This window comes from Chinchilla lanigera, unplaced genomic scaffold (genome assembly GCF_000276665.1).
Source record: "Chinchilla lanigera isolate Chin_1 unplaced genomic scaffold, ChiLan1.0 scaffold00061, whole genome shotgun sequence".
NCBI classification, from domain to species: Eukaryota; Metazoa; Chordata; class Mammalia; order Rodentia; family Chinchillidae; genus Chinchilla; species Chinchilla lanigera.
The window spans coordinates 6,098,620-6,120,047 of NW_004955462.1; the positions used below are offsets into that span (position 1 = coordinate 6,098,620).

General features: G+C 38.9%; 1 long non-coding RNA gene across 1 annotated transcript in view; it reads right to left on the reverse strand.

Annotated features, from left to right (window-relative positions):
* The window catches only part of LOC106150048, a 61,965-nt gene that overhangs the window by 9,699 nt on the left and 30,838 nt on the right, over positions 1 to 21,428 (reverse strand). The window contains exon 3 of the long non-coding RNA XR_001236610.1: positions 360 to 481. This is a non-coding gene — a long non-coding RNA (uncharacterized LOC106150048). The remainder of the gene's footprint in view (positions 1 to 359; positions 482 to 21,428) is intronic.

A 21,428-nucleotide genomic window follows, 5' to 3' on the forward strand; every position in this document is an offset into this window, starting at 1 on the left:
TTCTTTATTTTATTTTATTTTTTTTTGGTTTTTCTCCGGTACCGGGAACCGAACCCACGACCTTGCGCTTGCCAGGCAGGCGCTTTTGCCGCTGAGCTAAATCCCCAGCCCTACCTGTGTCTTTTAATTATTAAACTGTTTCACAGGTAACATTTCCAAAATGCAAACTGTGTTCTTCTCCATTGAAAAATAGTCTCCAAAGATTTAAGCTTGAAAGATAACAAAAATTAAGTATCTGATATACCAAGAATGAAAGAACAACCTCAAACCAAGCAAGCTAAGCACAGTTTCTCTAAGAAATATGTACTTAAAGGACCCTGGTACATGTCCTAAATGAAATGATTAGAGGTTCACAGTACCTGTTGTGTAAAACCGACTCATCCCTGTTAACTGCCCACTTTGAAATCCAGGTCTCCTGCTGTTTGGCTAATGCTTTTTCCTCTCCATCATCCACTCTCGAGAAAAGTATGGCTGCTGCACTCTGGAAATTAAATGATATGATTAACACTATCCAAATACCTAAAACATTTCTGCAGAACTAAATGTGAACTTCTTTCATGCTCTTTTCATTCCTAAAGTTTTTTATCTATAAAGTTATGAAGTGAATCTGACGAATAACAGAAATGTTGGTTTATTTAACAGTGGTCTTCATAACAAACTATTTTGTGACGATTCTAATTCTCTGAATAATACTTACCTGTGCATACTATATATAATTCGCATCTGAAGACCACAATGAGATTATCATTATCACTCTAGTCCCATTCACTTAACTAGTTATTGGAAGAGATTGATTTTATTGTTTTGTTTTTGTGGTGGGGGTTGCATCTAAGATCCTGCTCATGCTAAGTTTATGCTGTACCACTGAACTACACCCCTTGCCCAAGAGATTGAAATTTTAAGTATCAACATACTATAAAAATGTAAATAATTAGCTAGTTAGATAAGTAATTTAAATTATCTACAAAAATTCTGTTTGGAGATAGAGCCAAGGACATTTTTTAATATCCCAGTTCAATCAGAATGACCATCACAGAGAAGGACCAAAATTTGATTTCAACTAAAAATGTGCAATTGATTATATTGGTGATGCTCTTTATTTCCTTTTCACTTTAAAAAATCAACTCTAATTTAGAGGCACAGTTTACATAAAACAAAATGCACTTGTTTAATTACAATAAGACCTTGGTTCAGGAACACTTCTGTTTGTGAACAATTAGGTCACTAATGGAAGTGTTTGGCAAAATCTTGCTTCCATTTGCAAACTCCACATCAAGTAATGAACACAATTATCGCCATCTTCCCTGTATGGACATGAGCAGAACCATTTTCTCCAAAATCATGGAACAAATTAAGCTCATGAACCAAGTTACCACTGTGTATGTTTTGATAATTTTTTGAGAAATTGTTATATCTGTGTAACCATCATCATCTCAATGAGGATGTAGGACATTTCCTTTACCCTCACGTGCTCATCTAGTTATCCACCCAAAAGGAAATTATCTTAGTTACTTTCTCATTGCTAGGACAAAACACTTGACACCCGCAAGTTAAAGAAGGAATGACTTATTTTAGCTCATAGTTTGTAAAGGATTCAGTCCATAGTCAGCTGGCTTCAAAACAAGAAGGCACAGCAGAGGAGAAACAGTCCACAGCATGGCAAGCCGAAGGCAGTGAAGCAATAAACTTCAGTTTCTCTTTTTATTTCATCCAGACTACAAACCTATTGGTTGGTGCCAATCACACCCAGGGTGAGTCTTCTGTCTTTGGTAAATCTATTTAGCCACACCCAGAACTACGTTAAATCTGATCAGTGGACTAATCCAGTTATCACGCCCTTAATCCTTAATCCTTAATGTCACACACCCATGATCCAACCACCTCCCAAAAGCCACATCTATGAATACATGAGGCCGTAGTGGGGGGTGCATCTATCTGAGCCACTAGTCTCCATACATGAATTTTGCCCCAGGTAAGCAGCAGCTACCTTTGAACAGTGTTTCCCTGTCCCTTGACTTGGTCTCTACTCATCATCACTATTCCCCACAACATTGCCCTGGGAACCCACATCTAGGACCTCAGTATTCTCCAGGTCAGCAGCCCAGCCAGCCAAGATGTGTAAAATAAGAGCTCTCACTGAAACATACTTCTCTTTGCCCTGCTGACAGACATTAGCTGTCACAGAGCAGGTGCAACCTGCATCCAGTTGTGGTTCAGACTCTCAGATTCAAATACAAGAAACCAGCTGGTATTTTCCTGATCCTAGTGCAAATATGGCCTGATTCAAGTTTTAAATACAAGCAAGACCACTTGGTTTTGCTCACTGCTATATTCCTAACTTCTGCAACAGGATCTGAGGCATAACATGATCAGAAAGTGTTTGCTGGGGGCTGGGGATTTAGCTCAGCGGCAAAGCGTCTGCCTGGCAAGCGCAAGGTCGTGAGTTCGGTTCCTGGTACCAGAGAAAAAAAAAAAAAAAAAAAAAAAAAAAAAAAAAAAGAAAGTGTTTGCTGACTGACTAGAATGCTCTCTCATAGTGTCTCAATTCTTATCACCCAATGGATTTTCTTTGATTTATGTTGCATTCTGTTTTATATTCTTCTTGTGCATTACATAACTAAAAATATTAAACATCATTAAGGAACTATAGGAACTTAGTTTTCATAACCTCAATGTACGTGTCTCTCAAATCATGTTAAAAAGATGCAGTTATACCAGCTAATAATTCCTTTTGAAGTATTCTTGAAACAAGGAACTATGTCATGTCAAACAGATGTGGAAGGAAAGTACTTTTATAGAAAGTACTTTCCCAACAGAAGGATGGGAGCAATATTAATAAGAAGTTTCTGGGTAAAATCAGATTATTAGCAAAATGTGGTACAGAACAGGTGACTTAACCAACATAAATTTATTTCCTCACACTTCTAGAAGCTACAAGTCCAAAGTCAAGGTATCAGCAGCATTGGTTTCTTCTGAGGGCCTCTTCTACTTGAAGATGTTAGTCATCCTCTGCTATCTTCACATGGTCTTCCCTCTATTTTCTCTGTGTCCTAATCTGTTCTTATGAGGACATCAGTCATAGGATCTTCCCATATTACCTTGTTTTCCTATTATTAGCCCTTAAAAGTCCTTTCTCCTAATATGTTCATATTCTGATGTACTGAGAGTGCAGACTTCAACACAGGAATTGGAGGAAGACCATAATTCAGTCTGTAGCATGTATGAATAGAGTGCATTTGCTAATGTTAAATCATTGTATTACCTTGGCAAGCTAGACCTGTGATTTTATCAAATTTATTAGCAGTCAAATATCATAGATAGAGAGCTTACATAGAGATGAAGTACCATTGAAATGTCAAGATACTATTTCCTTAAAACCTGGGAGCTGCCTTATAATCTACTAGAAAAGAATTATGTAATGGGCCCTGTCCATCTTCAGAAATGTGCTTACACTCAAAATGATAAATTTTCTGTATTTGTATAAGTTTCTTATTTTTAAATGTTGAGCTACATATTTTATAATCTCAAACATCTCTTACCAGTACTTCAGTCCCTGAATTCACACCTATAAGAATGCTTTATTGATATATTTTTATATTCACTTGTGATTATTATAACCTTAGTACTTTGTGCTTTTATTCCTAATTACTGTATTATATTAAAAGCAAATAAAAAACCATGATAGTTTCACAATCATCCAAGAAAGCCCCAGAAACAGAAAACATTTTTGGAATGATGTTCATGGTACAACTTAATTTAGTGAACATAAACAGTTTAAAATAATTCTGGCCCAAAAATATGTTTTCAAAAAAGGTTTTGCCACAGTTTAATGTTATGGTTTTAGATTTAAAATGTTCCCTTAACTGTCCTGGGTTGGAGATCAGACCTACCTGAGAGGGGAGGGTCACTGGGGCTGTGACAAGAATATTCTTGTGTCTGGCTCCTCCCCTCTCTCTCTTTGCTTCCTGATTGCCATGGGGTGAACAGTTCTCCTTTGTCATTCCCTTCCATCATGCCATTTGCCTCTTTGGAGTCAACCAGTCATGGACTAAATCCCTGAAAATCGTGAATCAAAATAAAATTTTCCTCTTTTAAATTTCCAGTGTTAGTTTATTGTGTCTCAGTGATGTGAAAGCTGACTAATACAGAGTTTGGCACAAGGAGTGGGATTGTTGCTATAATTGTATCTGATCCTGTGGTTTAGAACCTTTGGAACTTCTGTGCAGAAGTTGGAAAGGTTTGAAGATGCAGGCTACTGAAGTTCTGGAATGAAACAGGTAGAGCTTGTTAGGAAATTCTGAATTGAGAAGACCAGAATACTGATAGGAATGCAGACAGTAAAGGCTAGCCCCAATGATTTCAGATAGGAATGAGGACTATATTGGAAACTGGACTAGAGACCATGCATGATACATTATGGCAAAGAACTTGTCTGTATGTGCCCATATCCCAAGATGTTGTGTGAGGCTGAATTTATAATGTGGCAGAGAGATTTCAAAGCAGACTAATGTTCAGGCTGCGACATGAGTACTGCTGGATGCTTTTAAACAGATGTACAGAGAGAATTAGGAGCAAATTTTTTTTCCCAGAAAGAAAGTTCATGTAAAATTGGGGCCAAAGAAAGTGCGGGTGCTTAAAATATTAACATTAAGAAGCATTATCACTAGGAAGGTGGTGCCAGCAAGCACAGTGTGAGTCTGCGATCTGCCCTTCCTCCACTGTCTCCAAGAAGGTAGTGCCAGTGAGCAGAGTGAGCAGAGTGTGAGTCTGCATTCTGTGCTTCCTCTGTTGCCTGGAGGTTGGTGCACTTGCGCATGGAGTGTAAGTCTGCACCCTGCTCTTCCTCCACTGTGCCTGTGACATCAGTGCTGGCGAGTAGAATGCGAATCTGCACTCTGTGCTTCTTCCATTGTCTCAGGAAAGGAATGCTGGTGAGTTGAGTGTGAGTCTGTACTGTCCACTTCAATGCCCTGGGACAATGGTGCCGGCTACTAGAATATGAGTTGCCTGCCCTCCCACCATTTTTTCCAGGACCACAGTGCCAGCAAGAGGCCTCAAGTGGAGTGTAGGTCCATACTCTACTTTTCCTCTACTGCCCCAGAACAGTGGTGCTGATGAGTGGAGGGCAGGTCCACGCTCTGTGCTTCCTCCATTGTCCCCAGGACAGCTTGCTGGTGAGGGAAATACAGCAGTGCTGCTGAGAGTAGTACACTGGTGCTGGTGAGAGAAGTGCTGGTGGTACCAGCTAGAGGAGACACCCTGAGGAACAGACACCTCCTAGGAAAGTCTTGACCTCAGTCATAAGGCTATCTAACAATAGAAATCTAGAAGCATCATCATGGAAAACAAAATAAAATACAAAATGACAAGATGAAAAAGCAAAATGCAATTCCAGTTGCCCAGCCCATCCAGGACAAGTCTAGAACAGAAAGAAATAGAGGAAATCAGAGGCCAATGAGTGGAAATCCCTGAAATGATAGCAGCATAAGTAAAAAACCAAATGGAAGAGGCCATAGGAAAAATAATCTCTAATGTTCTAAAGGAAATGACTATTATAACAGACATTGCAGCAGACACAGAAAAACAAATAGAGGAGCTTAAGAAAATGATGGAAACTATGAGTACCAAGCATAGACAAGAAATAGAACCAATGAGACAGATTCAAACAGAAATGCAGATTAGAAACTACATTGAAAGTATATGCAGCAGATTGAATGAATGCAAGGATAGAATATCAGGTCTAGAAGACAGGAACATAACCAGTGACCAGGAAAAGCAAGCTATCCTAAAAATCACAAAAGACTATGAAAAATCAATCCAACAGCTACAGGATGAAGCAAAGAAAAACAATAGAAGATTGACTGGGATGAGTGTGAAAGCTGGAGACAGGGCAAAAGCCAAGGTTTTTCTCACAGAAATAATGGCAGAAAACTTCCCAAACAAGGTTAGAGAATTCTTTTGACATACAAATAAATAAAGTTGCAGAACTCCAAATAGCCAAGACCAAAATAAATTTACACCAAGGCATATAATAATCAAGATTCCAGAAATTCAGCACAAGAACACAATATTAAAAGCAGCTAGAGAAAAGAAACATATCACCCATAAGAGAAAGTCCATCAGGATCACAGCAGATTTTTCAACACAAGCCCTCAAATCAAGGAGAGTTTAGAGTGAGCTATTTCATGTCCTAAAGGCAAATAATGTTCAACCCACACTGATATACCCCATAAAGCTATCTTTCAAAATTCATGGAGAAATGATACTTCCCATGACCACACTGAAGAAATTTATGACCACCAACTAGCTCTACAGATTGCTAAGAAGGACATATTAGAGATAACAAAGACTGAAAATACATGAACATCAATAGAAAAAAGCTGCTAGGTGGGGCAACAGTTAAACAGAGGAGAAAGACAGGGAACAAACAACAGGAAAACAACATGAAAAAAAAAAAAGCCAATACATATCAGTTATAATGATGAAAGAAATGGTATCAACCAATCAAAAGAAACAGCAGAATGGATCAAGAAGCAAGAGCCAAAAATATGCTGCATTCAAGAAACACATTTAACACAAAAAGACCTCCACTAAAAACTTGTAGATTTAATATCCAAACTCAGTAGTGTAACAGGATACAAAGTCAATAATCAAAAGTCAGTAACATTCCTGTACAAAAGCAAAAATTCACAGAAAGAGAAATTAGAGAAAGTACAACCTTCATGACAACATCCAAAAAAATTAAATACTTAGGAATCAATCTAACAAAGGATGTGAAAGATCTATACAATGAAAATTACAATACCCTAAAAAAGGAGATTGAAGAGGATATCAGAAAATGGAAAGATATCCCTTGCTTTTGGATAGGAAAAACAAATATAGTGAAAATGGCCATACTCCCAGAACTGCTATTCAGATTTAATGCAACCCCAATCAAAATACCATTAACGTACCTCATAGATTTGGAGAAAACATTCCTAAAATTTATTTGGAACCAGAAAAGACCTGGAATAGCAAAAGCAATTCTGGGCAACAAAAGCAAGTCAGGGCGCATCACAATCCCAAACCTGAAATTATACTACAAAGCTACTGTGATAAAATCAACATGATATTGGCATCAACAACAACAAAAAAACCAGACTCTAGGATCAGTAGAACAGAATAGAAGATGCAGATGCATCCCCAAACACACTCAGCCACCTTATCTTTGACAGAGGAGCCAAACATATTCACTGGAAGAAAGATACCTTCTTTAATATACAGTGCTGGAAAAGCTGGCTTTCAACATGCTGAAGACTAAAACTAGACCCATGTCTCTCATGATGTGCTAAAGTCAAGATAGATTTTTAAAAATCTAAATATTAGTATATAAACACTAAATTTACTGGAAAAGAAAATAGACAGAAATCTCAAAGGTATAGGTGCAGATGGACACTTCATGAATAAAACCCAGATTGCAAGGGAAATAGTACAAATAATCAACAAATGGGATCTCATCTTATTAAAAAGCTTTTGCACAACAAAAGCAATTGCCAGCAGAGTAAACAGACAACCCACAGAATAGGAAAAAATTATATCCAGCTGTTCCACAGAAAAAAGACATATCTAGAACATATAAAGAATTGAAAAAAACAGACCACCCCAAATTCAAAGACCCAATTGAAAAAAGGGCATCTGAGATGAATACACACTTCCCAGATGAACAAATACAAATGGCAAATAAATACACAAAAAAATGTTCAACATCATTGGTCATTTGGGACATGCAAATTAAAACAACACTGAGGGCCTCACAGGCCCCCCGGAGGGAGGGCCCCCAGTGCACGGGGAGCCACGGGCGGGGAGAGCCGGTGTTCGGACCGGCGGCTCACTCCCTGCCTCGTAGGCCCCCGGAAGGAGGGCTTCCGGCGCACAGGGAACAACGGGCGGGGAGCGCCGGCCTTCCAGCTGGCTAGCTTCCTGCCTCGTAGACCCCCGGAAGGAGGGCCCCCAGTGCATAGGGAGCCATGCGGCGGGGAGCACTGTTGCATGCCGGCCCTTAGGCCGGCTGCCGCCACTCAATTGAGATCTATCATGACACAGAGAAACAATGACGCAATTGGCCCACCATGCGCCGGCTGCCGATGCCCACCCTGGGACATGTGTGAAACATTCAAACTTTGAACAACCCCTGGGAATACATGACATACAACGCCACTCTTGCTCCTGCTTGCTCCATTGAGAACCAGAAAGGTCCAGAGCCAGTGGAGGAGCAGCTGCTGAACAAGGACTCAGAGAACGTGAGAATGCAGACTAAGCCCACAGAGTCAGAGGTCCTGTGGACTGGGGTCACGAGAGCTGCTTGGAAGCTGTAAACCAGGAGGACCTTGCACAATACCTGCAGAGACTCATTGGAAGCCATTCTTACCCTGACAGTACAGGCTGTGGTGGAGCTCCAGAGAAGTCTGCAGCAGGATTCCTTCTGCCTGTGCTGACAGTTGGGGAGAGGACACTAACTGGTTGTGGGGTCCCAATGCGATGGGAGGCTGGAGAGAAAACGCTACAAAAAATGGCTTTTGCCCCAGATGGCTCACTTGATTTTTGACAACCCTTAGGCTGTAACTACTTGTTAGATCCTTCTTGTGTATCTCTGTCTTCCTGAGAAACCACTTTGAAGATACCACCATGTATTACAGCAGCCATTGATATTTTCTTACCAATCTATCCATAACTCTGTAATGTTTGTATTGTTCCTATCCTATTTCATAAATGGATCCATGTTTATTATTATGTGTTTCCTACAACAACCATTGAGAATTATTGAATGATTATTCAGTAGGTCACTCATGTATAGTTCTATTTATATTCTTTAGAAGCCACTTTGAAGATACCTAAGTATAGTACAACAACTACTGATAATCTCCTACCTCTTTCGTCTGTAACTCACTATCATTTGTCTATTTGTTTTCCTGAGAAACTATCCTGTAGATAACAATATGTAAAACAATAACCATTGATAATTTCCTACCACTTTGTCTGTAATTTGGTAAGCCCCCCCCTCATTATTATGTTATCCTTTTTTTACTCTTTAAAATAAAAAAAAAACACTAAAAAAAAAAAAAAACACTGAGATTCCATCTCACTCCAGCAAGCATGGTAATTATCAAAAAATCAACCAATAACAAATACTGGAGGGGCTATGGGAAAAAAGAACCCTTCTCCACTGCTGGTGGAAATGTAGACTGGTGCAACCATGGAAATCAGTATGGAGATTCCTTAAGAAACTGGAATTGGAGGTCCCATTTGATTCAGCTATTCTCCTTCTGGGTATGTTCCCAGAAGAATTAAAAACATCATACCACAGCAATATATGGGCACCCATGTTTATAATAGCACAATTTGTAATAGCTAAATCTTGGAATCAACCTAGATGCCCATCAACAGAGGAATAGATAAAAAAAGACTTTTTTATATAATAGAGTACTACTCAGCTGTAAAGAAGGACAAACTAGAAACTTTTATAGGTAAATGGATGCAACTAGAGACCATACTCATAAGTGAAATAAATCAGACCCATATGTGTAAGTAAATTGAACAATAAAAGGATCCAAAACATCCAACAGATATTGTGAACTGGGAAAAAAACTGCAAAAGAAAATGCAAACTGTAATGGGGGAAAAGTGAAAGGAGGAAAGGGAAAAAGAAAAAACTTTATGTAGACACAAGATAGCTAAGATAATTTATAGCTAGCTTCTCTTAGTTCCTTGAAAAGAATTCTTTGTGTTAATATTGTTTAGACAAGATATCATGCCTATATTTTGTGCTCTGATTAACTAATGGAAGACAACCATATACAATGTATTAATTATTGTAACTGCCCTATTACTTTGCAACTGGAAATGTATCAACTATTGTAACAACTAATATATCAACTATTGTAACTGTCCTACTAGCCTATTTTGTTATCTTTTTTCTCTTTAAAATAAAAAAAATTAAGAAACCAAGTACTTCACCCCCAAGTTTAAGGGAATAAAAGGGTAGACAATTTGAAAGGCTTTGCTTAGAGAAGGGAGCCCCAGGGTGTGGCAGTGTTTGTCAGAGTTTGGTTAAGATGGTAAATTTTGTTCTGTGTATTTTACCACAATAAAAATATAACAAGCTGTTCTAAATAAATGTTACCAAACATTATGATCTTATTCCTATTAACATAAGAGGGAAGTGGGGACCATTCACACTATAATGTTTAAAAGATTGTTATTGCAGATCATTTTTCCTTTTTCTATTTGTCTTTCCAATTTTCTACAAATATGTCAATCAGAAAAAAATTTATTTAACCTTTTAACAATTTATCCCAATATCCCAATTTAACAATTTATCACTGTAGCAGCATGGTTTTTTTTAATTTTATTTTGTTTTGTTTTACCTACTATCCCAAGCATTGCTTGGGGAGGTGTCATTTCAACTAGTTGTTTCTTGTATTGAATAAATTTGATAAAATTTTGTTTTCATATTACCTGTCATACTATTTTATAAAAATTAACAAAAATATGCAATTTTTGGTCATCTATTTAAATAATTGGTCTGGTGATTAAAAATTATTTTAGTCTCACAAAACCCCTAAAGTTTAATCTCATTAAAAACCAGGCTTGTGTTGTCCGTCTCTCAGCAGAGGTGTGTGAGTTGTTGTATGGGCTGGACTAGGACAGGCTTGGTAGAGTCCAAGGCAAAGTGCCATTTCTGGAACATCCACCCTCAAAACAGCAGGAAGTGCAGGCAGGCCACTTGGTTGACAGTAACAGCAGCGAATGGTTCAGAGGGCTAGAAACAGAAGCACATTGGGGAAGTGATAGTTGTTTGAACAGAAACCAAAAAGGAACTGATAAGAATGGCTAGCTAAGGAGACATAGCTGTTCATGGTCTACCTGTGAATCAAAAGAATGAAAATAATCCTTACCAAAGGTTTTGCTATAATGTAAAGAAATTTGTGCAAATGGTATGCTCTGAGGAACCTGTTTGTTTTTAGAGATGGGATTGGAAAGACAGTTATGAAATATGCCTTTGGCATTTCCTAGTTTTTACAGCACATTCATATATAGTAACTCATGGGAGGTGTCGTTTTCCCCAGACTATGGCATGGGAAGAGTGAAGGAGTGAGCCAGAGGGCACAGCACCACCTCAGCCTCTCAGTTTTTCCTTTCAGTTTTAGTTACATGTGGGCAACTCAGCCAAAAATATTCAATGGAAAATTCCAGAAATAATGCATAAATTTTAAATCATTGCCACTCAGAGTAACATGATGAAATCTCACACTGTCCTGCTCCATTCCCCTACAACATGAATCATCCTTTTGTCCATCTTTTCCATGCTGTATACACTACCCATGCCTAGTCACTTAGTAGTCAGCTTAGTTACCAGATCAACTTTTGATATTAAAGTGCTCGGGTTCAAGTAACTCTTATTTTACTTATTAAGGGCCCCAAAGTTCAACAGTAATGATGCTGACCCTGACCATGTGGATCTGCCAAAGAGAAGCCACTGTTAAGTGCTCTAAGTGCTTAGTTATTGGGTTTAAACTATTAAGTGCATTCTTTAAGTATTACCTCACATCATCACAAGAAGGAAGGTGAGTAAAGTATAATAAAGTATTTTGAGGGAGAGATTTCATTCATATAACTTTTATTACAGTATATGGCTATAATTGTTCCATTTTATTAGAAGTCATTAATATCTTACTGTGTCCAATTTACAGATTCAACTTTATCGTGTGTTCATATAGGGTAAAACATAAAATATATCTGTGGTTTCAGGCATTCCCTGGAGTCTTAGAACACATCCTCCATGGATTAAGGGGTCTACTGAACACAGGTTGGCAGCAAAGAGAGAAGTAAGACCAAAGCTTCCACTTCATTTGAAGGCAATTTTAGTCTTCTATAATGCCTAGAAACAAAGGTGCTGAGAATCAGAGGAAAAAGCCTAAAAGCTACAGTGAGGAGATGGAAATGTCACACTGGGATATGCACACCTTCCATTTTTCCTTTTCTCCATTCCCTCAATATTGTACTTTCAAAAGTTGTGTTCTCTGTGATTGACGGGGAGGGAGCACACAAAACCCAGGATAAGTTGGTTTACTTGGAGTTAAAAAAAAAAAATACTCCTTTATGGATATTCATCTTGTAGCAGAGAAGGGAGAGAGGAAGGGTAGAAGAAGGCTTTACTATATAGAGTGATCTGGTCTACTAGCCTTGGGCTGGCAGCAGTCTGTAGTGCCCTGAACGGGGAGCAGGCAGTTATCAGCACTTGGTCCTTCTGGTCCCCTAAGCAGGGTGGAGTTCTGCTTTCAGACACTTCAGTGGACTGGAACGTCAGAAAGGAGCCACTGGAAACCCAGGCAGAGGCCAGCAGAACTAACACTTCCCCTGTCTTCCACTGGCATCATCCTATGAGACTGAAGCAGTGTACAAGGAAGCAGGATGCTTGCTGCAGTCTTTTATTCTGTGCTAGATGACAAATTCAAATGGTATGTGAAATGACAGTTGGGGGGAAGGGGAGTAACCAGTGCTAGGGATCAAACCCAAAGCCTCACGCACACTAGGCAAGTACTTACCACTAAGCTACATCCCCAGCTCCAAAATTTGAAACTAAAGTATGAAATCACACAGAATGTTTTGAAGCATTACAAATTAGAAATTAAGTTTGGAAAAATATGAGGGGATTTCTTGCACTTGAATGAGCAATTTTAACAATAGAAATGAACCTCAGTGAAATGAAATCAAGCGTATCTATGACTTGTAATTATAGGTCAGACTGGCACAATGGTCTCAATGATATTTCCTAAGGACTGTGTATCAAGAGCTAGATCACAGTCCAGGAATATTTTTCTCCCTGTCCTCAGCATAAATCAAGGACATACCATGCAAACATTTTCTCCTGATGGAAATTATTTAGGAGTATTCACACATCCTAATGATCAGTCCTCAGTTAGGTGGATATTATGACTCTTCTTTATTTCTTATGAGGCCAAAAAAACCAAGGATTAGGAAAATGAAGCCATGGCAACAAAGCACAGGCAGCCAAACCTTGCCTAATCTTTGGTTTGTTTAACTAGGAATCAGAGCTCTGGCACAATTGTACACCACACCACAGATGCTGCTGCTTCGTCGCTGGGTTACAGCGAACTCACTATCAGCGGATGCTATGGGAGCAAACAACAGATGTGCAGCTTTTCCCAAAACCAAATTTGCATCTGATATGTATTTCAAGTTCCTGTTCCCTCACGCCTGTCTAAATGTTGATTTGAAAGAATATCCTCTACACTGTAAGGAACATTGCTTCACATTTCTAAAGGTAATGGCAGAGTTTTACATTTCCTCAACAGGGGGAGTTACAGCATGAACTGTAGGAAAACATTCTCTTGTACACCAAGGCAAAAGTTTTGTTAATACAAAATGCCACTATTCATTAAGAGATGCATGTTTGCCATGCACACCTGCAATCCCAGCACTCAGGAGGCTGAGGCAGGAGGATTGTTGTGAGTTGGAGGTCAGCTTGGGTTACACAGTGAGTTCAAGGCCAGCCTAAACTACATAGCAAGACCCTGTCTCAACCAAAAAAAATTCATATTTACCTTTAATATGTCCAGTTACATAAGGAATAAATATATTCAGGCAACTGTCCACAATCTTTTTGTGACAACTCTGACTTTAGTTTTCCCCAAGCACTGTCAGGTTTCATATTTTTCTAGAGGAGACTAACAAGGATACCTCATGAATTGGTCCTTTAGATTTCTAGTTCAATATTACAAACACTTCTATCTTGTGCTTAAAAATACTACATGACATTTTATTTTATTATTTATTTTAGACAGGGTCTTGCTATATTCCAGACTGGCCCAATACTTGCTATGTAGCCCCTGCTTGCCTTGAATTCTTGATTCTCCTGCCTCAGCCTCCTGAGGGCAATGTAGAATTTTAATAAAATAACAGTACAGAAATCACTATCCTGAGGTCAAATCATGCTTGAAATAGTGTCTTTCATGCATCTCTTTTTTTTGATTCCTTTTACTGTAATCTGAGAGTGCAGTCTCCTCAGCCTCCAGCTGCACTCCTCCTCCTAATCACCCAGTGGTTCTCCACAGGGAACTCTGCCCTTGGGAGACATTTGGCAATGTCTGGAGATGTTTTTGATTGTTGTAACTAAAGTATGCTGTGGTATCTAGTGGGTTAGAGGCCAGGAATTTTGCTAAAAATTCTACAGTGCACAAGACACCTCCCCCCCACACACACACACAATGAAGAATTACCTAATTTCCAATATCAGTGGTTCTCAAGTTGAGAAACCCTTCAATATCTTAAGCAAACCATTTTTAATTAAAAGAACAACAACAAAAAGCCTTTTAAAATATCCTCAATGGTGCTTATATCAGGTAATAAATAGCCATCTCCTGAGCCTTACATTAAAAATTTCCCAGTCGGGGCTGGGGATTTAGCTCAGTGGCACAGCGCCTGCCTGGCAAGCACAAGGTCGTGAGTTCAATTCCCGGTACCAGAAAAAAAAAAAAACCAAAGCAAAACAAAAAAAATTTCCCAATCTACTTCTAAGCTATTTTCCAATTTAACAATAAAATCTGTGATCTCCAATCATGTACTGGAGCTGCATAGATACTAGGAGTGCCTTCCAGAGGCTTTCCCCCTGCTGTGGGGGATGGGAAAATTGATCTTGGCTGGCACCTAATCGATATCAAGAATGGTTTCTCTCTTCCTCCTAATTAGCTCTAATTCCAGCTGACTGTGATGAGCACAGTGAGGAGAGTGAGGGAAACGTCTTCTATGAGTGCCCATGTAAAGCACGTTCTTGCCTGTCTCTGTAAACTATCAGTCAGTGAACAGCTGAATTTCTCAGAAGAGAGATGACTGCACTGAGCTACAGACCTTTCTGTCAGCACTCACGAAGTAGGGCAGCCAGCAAGGGCAAAAGTTGTGCACACTTCTAGGAATAGTGCAAACCAACCAACACTTGGGAATTTAGATGTATATATTTAAACCTGTATCACTAAACATCAAGTGGTCAGATTCAAAATCCACAAGAAGAAAGGAAAATCATGTATGTAAACTCATTGTGCATTCGTTACTTGATGGAGGCATTAGTACAATGTAAACTACACAGCTTTCCACTTTTCTTTCCCTTTGTCTTTGTTTGTTTGCTTGGCTGATTAGTTTTTGGATTTTCGAGAAAGGTCTCACTATGTAGTTCAGGCTGGCCATGAACTACGTAGCCCAGGCTGACCTTAAACTCGCAGTGATCCTTTCACCTCAGCCTCTTGAGTGCTGAGATTATAGGTGTGCACCACCACACCTGGCTCCCTTTGTCCTTCTAATCCCTAATGAACACTCCTTTTGTTATGGTGAAAGAATACACAATATTTAAAAGGAGACTTTACTAGTAGTATTTATCAAAATGCAATTTCCACTCAGTCTTGATTCTCTTTCCGTGTACATGATCTCTGCTATTACTAATAATTGAGAAATTAGTATTGTTACCAATGGCTATGATTTACATTGAATTTGTCAAGCATAAATCTCATCCCAAGATGGCTGTAAGTTGTTTCTTTTAGGTTAGCGGTTTAATTCTTCATTTTGAAATACTAACATGTCAAAATAGTAACCTACAATTTTGATAGGAAAATTGTAATGAAAACTTGCTTCTGGTCAATAAAAGAGATGACCGTTTATAAGTCAGGCTCAGATATCCTATGTATTCAAGAAATAAGAGAAATTCTGTGGATAAAAGCTCTGTGCAATGAAGAATATCTGCATAGTGATTACTACAATTTGCTGTGGGCTATGTGAGGGAGAAGGTAGTTCATTTTACCTTCCCCTTCCCAGGTAAGATGTCAAGAATTTCATAATAGATTATGCCCAAGGAAGAAGTCCTTACATTCTGTCTCAGATATCCCCTTCTAGTTGTGCTGATGAAGACAACACATATTTCAATCTATGTTCACACTCAGGCCTTTCATGCATCTCAGCATAATGGCCATGTATCAAGCCAATCACAATGGTCCTGAACGCTGTTATAGAGCCATAGTTCTATCTCAGCTCTGATGCCAGATTGAGTTAGAATCCTGCTCCTGCCATTTACTGACTGTGTGACTTCTCTGTTTCCTTTTATGTAAGTGGAGATAAGGATAGGACCTATCATGAGGCTGTGATAGGCTCTAAGCACATAATACATGTCAAACACTTAGACTGGGCTGGCAAATAATCACCTTCAACAAATTGTATATGGATAAAATCCATTTTCTATACTCTATTTTTTCCAAAAGGAAATTTTTCCTATATATGTATTATACATACTAATTGTAACAAAACAGTAACAAATAGACATGAATAAAGAAAGTAAAACTCCCCTCTACATCACTGTTCAGAGCTCAGTTTCCAGACCTTTCTACCTACCTGCTCATCTTCACACATGTGCACACATATGTACATGAGCTACATCTTTTTTTGAGGTTTCTGGACTTAGTTTCTCCTCCTTCAAAATTATGAACATATTCATCTTAATTTTTGGTTTATGTCTTTTATCAGCATAGACTTTATTTTTGCACATATTATGGAATAAAAATGTAATTCTTAGCTGGGCATAGCGGTACAAATCTATAGTCTAAGCTGCTGTAAGAAATTGAGGCAGGCTAGGGATGGTGGCACACACTTGAAGGCTGAGGCAGGAAGATTGCTTTGTGTTCAAGGCCAGCCTGAGCTACAAAGTAAGTTCAAGGCCAACCTGAACTGCGTGTAAAACACTGTCTCAAAAAGACAAAAAGAAAGAAAAAGGAAAAAGAGAAAGAAAGAAGGAAAGAAAGGCAGAAAAAAAGGAAAGAAGAAAAAGAAAAAAAGAAAGAAAGAAAGAAGCAAGCAGGCAGGAAAGAGGAGTTGAGGTCCAACCTGGGCCCAAAAAGATACCTTCCTCAATCCTTAAGAAAAAAAAAAAAAAATTTAATGTAATTTCCCCCTTGCATGAACTTCAATTGTCTTAACACCAATTATTAAATAATTCATTCCTTCCCTCGTGGTTTTGAAATGGAAATTTTATTATATACTAAGTTGCCATATATAAAAGTGTCTACTGCCAGCCTCTATTCTCCTGTTAATCTGTCTGCCATCCTTTTCATCTGGGTATGTGCCCCGGCCTCCGTATCACACTGCTTTAACTGTAGTATTGTAGTGCCTTTAGAATATATCGTAGTATTTAACTATAGCAGTTTCTTATCACTGCTTAGCAAAATGGTAGTTTTTTCTAATTGTTTGGATAAAGTGATTCACAGAGGCCACAAATATAAGAAAAATGAATAGGGGAGCCATGAAGAGTCAACTACCCACAGAGAATTAAATACAATGGCCTTTGTCAACAAAAATACGATTTTATTCCTGCCAATGGTAACCGAAACAGTTTTTTAAAATATTTCATTCTCAAGTAAATATTTGTTGTTTCCCGGGGTGGATGACAAATATCACTCATTGCTTTATGAATGATTTGGAATCTAGGCAGATACAAGTCCATTTAATCTTTGTTTCCAGGAATGTTAGAAAAAGAGAAGGTAAATGAATTGTAAGAGAGCAAGTTTAGGGGCTAGATATACTCTGGAATTTTCTTCACTGTGAAGAGAGTATGCACAGAATGTGTTTTCTTTTTTATTGTAATTTCTTAAGAAAGGCTTAGCTCACTGGTGCTGTAAAGGGAACATGAGTGTAGCTCTTTTCCACGACAGGAATCAAAACTAGGAGACTCTCCAATAAGTAAGTCACTCTGAGAGTATGCTTTTCCTATTCTTCTAAATCACATTTTGACTTATTTAGGGAACTTCATTATATATACTAAATGCTAATTAATAATAAAATGTGATGAATACCAGCTTACATAAGTCATAGACTTTTAATACAAGTCTGAGGAAACATATTTACTTTTAAGATGCTACACACAGCACGTCTATGAGCATCCTTGAACCACTGAGCAAAGCCTTCATTAAATAGAAAAGAATAAGCATAGATTCCATTGAACCATCTCTTAATGATAAGGCAAAAACTCTGTAAAGAAAATGTGAAAATAAAAGTATAAGAAATGCAAATAAAATTAAAGGAGACATTACTCCTGGCCCTGAAGCAGTAACTAGTACTGTACTTGCCCTGCTGCAATCAACAGGACACTAGGAAAGATACATGAAACGATTCTTCCCTGACATTGAACAGACAAAGCAGAACTGTAAACTTTCAGAGAAGGGAGACAAACAAGACCTACAATTGCCCAGCTTTTTTCCTGCAGCTATGTTACAGACACTGGTATAGGGGAGGGAAGCCTGAACACAGCAGTCTTGCCGAGTTGAAGGGACAGAGATCAGAGCAAGGGAGGCTGAGGAAGTTGAACTTCACTGGGCGGATGCCAGAGATGAGGAAGCTGGACAGAGCAGGAGTGGGAAATCTCCAGGAGCCTTCTTGCACGTTGGGCACATTCACAGAGGGAAACTCTGAAGCCAAAAAAGAACATCCATGAGGCAGCAGGAAATTAAGAAACCTGCAGAGCTTGGGAGACCACGGAGATATCCAGGTTCCAATCAGATGGAGCAGAAAGACTGTGGAAGAATACATTGTACCAGTGCCATCTTAATAGGGAAGTGGCATATTACTGTGTGCAGGCATTCCAATAAACAGAAGATATATGCCATAAATCTTATAGCAACCATTAAAAAATAAAACAAACAGGTCTTATTGACCAATAGGGGAGAAGAAATGAAACAATGAAAAATTCTCAGTTCAAAAAGCCAGGGACAAAAAAAAAAAAAGAAGAAATAAAAACATAAGGCAAATAGAAAACAATCAGACAGTAGATTTAAATTGAATCATATTGGTAGTGGTTGCTCAGATGCATATGCTACGTGGGAGGCCTGGTCAAAAGGAAAATGGTTCTATTCAAAGCTAGCTCAGCTAGTTTTAGTCAAAGCTGGTTCAAAGCTAACTCAGGGAACAATAGAAAACTCTACACTTGTTTCATCCCCGTTTCCTGCTCCTTCCCTGTGGAAGACAAACTCCAACCTCATGAGGCTACCATCTGCATATTCTGTCCATTCATCTGGGCTGAAGAGAAGAGAGTGGGTGGTGATTCACCTCTTTAGCCTGAGGAAGTATGGAGAAGCAATCTGTCCCTAAAAGTAAGGAACCTTGCTTTTAAAGATCTGTTTTACCCTCTTAGTTATCATATCAGTAATTACATTAAATGAATACGGACTAAACACTCTAATTACAGATCAGAGATTATCTAATTGTTCTGACTATATGTGTCTACAAGAAAGCTACTTTAAATATGCGAAGATAGGAAGGATAAAAGTAAAGGAATGAAAAAGATATGTAAACATGAAACATAAGAAAGGTGGTTTGGTTATTTGTTTGGGACAAAGTAGATTTAGGACAGAACTTTTACCAGAGATAAAGAGGAACATTTTACAATGACAAAATATGAAGTCACTAAGAAGTAATGATCCTAGATGTGAAAATACTCTGTTGCAGAGCTTCAAATTTGACTGCATAGGGCTCAAGTGTAGCTCAGTGGTAGAGCTATCCAGAAGGCACAGGCCTTACTTCTATCCCCAGTACTCAAAACAAAACACAACCCACCAAACAAAACCCCTGACAAAATAGGAGAAAAAGCAAAATCCACATTAGAGTTGGATATCTCACCACTTCTCTCTCCATAATAGACAGAAATATCAGACAGAATATCATTATGAATACGAGGATTTGAACACCACTATTAACTAATTGGATATAACCAACTTTTAAAGAATGCTCCACTCAGCAATGGCAGACTATTCAGGGTTTTCAGTGCAATTAGAACATTCATTGTATGCTGAGCCATGAAACTAAGATCAATACATTCAACAGAATTGAGGGCTTATCTGACAAAATGCTACAGCCCTGAGTAAACTAGGTCCTTACGTTGTGAGGAACCAGCCTTCTGGAACAATTGAATTACTGGAATCCAATTGTGATCTTGATGAAAGACACACAGGTGGCCATGCAGAAGAATAGGTTGCATTTATTTAAAGTGGATATAGAGTTACACCTTCACATGAGGAGGCAGCAGTGCAGCAGTACCACAAAAGCATTTGCCTTCAGTGGAAGTCTGGAAATCTTTTTATGCACACAGAAATTACTATTGGGGTCTTGGGAACTGGGGTAATTATGGTGCTTATTGGTGTTGTACTTAGAAGTGACTTTGGAATTGCAAAATGTCTTCTTGTCCTTTTCGTATAATCAGTGTTCCCTCTGGGACCTTAATGATGTAATAAATTTATGAAAGATAAGTGATTATTTTAATCAGGTCCCAGCCTAAGGCAGGGAAGGTCTTTAAAGAACATTTCCTTTTCTGATATCACTAGACAGTAGGCTATGGCAGGCAGGAATGCTGCTTGCTTCTTTCTTAACATAGAGGCCCTTTGTCTTTAGGTCTGCTGTAGTTTGGGGTTTTGCAAGGAGAACAATATAATACACAATGCATATTTTATAAGATTATTTATAATAGTCACCCAAAGAATCATATACAAAAAGAGAGTGCAGGAAATCTGTCCACACACCGACCATCAAAAAATCCAGCTAAGGGCCTGGATCCCACAATAATGTCCTGTATGAGTCCAGATGAAGACCTAGAGCCCATAACAATGCCTCCCACAAGTCCAGCTGGAGGCCTAGAGCCCGTGACAATGTCTCATGCAGACCTTTTCACAGATCTGTGATGGGAAGGCCCAAAGGTCAGTGGTGGAAGCTAGAAAGTCTCTGCCAGTGGGATGAAAGATCTGTGCTACAGGCTGAAGGATCTGAACTGGAGCCAGGAAGTGATGCTCAAAGAACCAGAGCTCCCCCCAAAAGTCCCACAGCCATCCTCAGCAACAGTGAGGTCCTGAGCTCCTCCAATGATGAGGAAAGCTGAGTTCCCATCAGGAAAGCCAACATGACAAGTTTCTCCATGAGACTGAGCAGTGCACATCTTGCCCTCCAGAGCCAGGAAGCAATGCTCAAAGTAAGGACCAGAGCTCCAGAAAGTGAACCATAGAAATTCTCAGCAAATAGGTCCCAAGCTCCTCCTTTGAACTTGGCTATTCTATACAAGAATAGCCAAGTTCATCAGGAGAGCCAGCATGACAAGGTCATCCAGCAGAATAGCCCAAGGATCCAGCAGCTCTCTAACAGCTTCTAACAGCACCCAACAGCTTCTAACTTCTCCCTCTCCAGGTCTGCCCCTTATGCTGCTGGCAACAGTCCTCAGGTGGGCCTCCACACCTAGAACCACTCTGATTCAGTTGTTACAAGGTGACCATCAGTTGTCAATCTACCACAAAGTCTGAGAACTAATACGTGATTATAAATATATTGTACATTGAGGTCTTTGTTTCCTTAGTTAAGAAG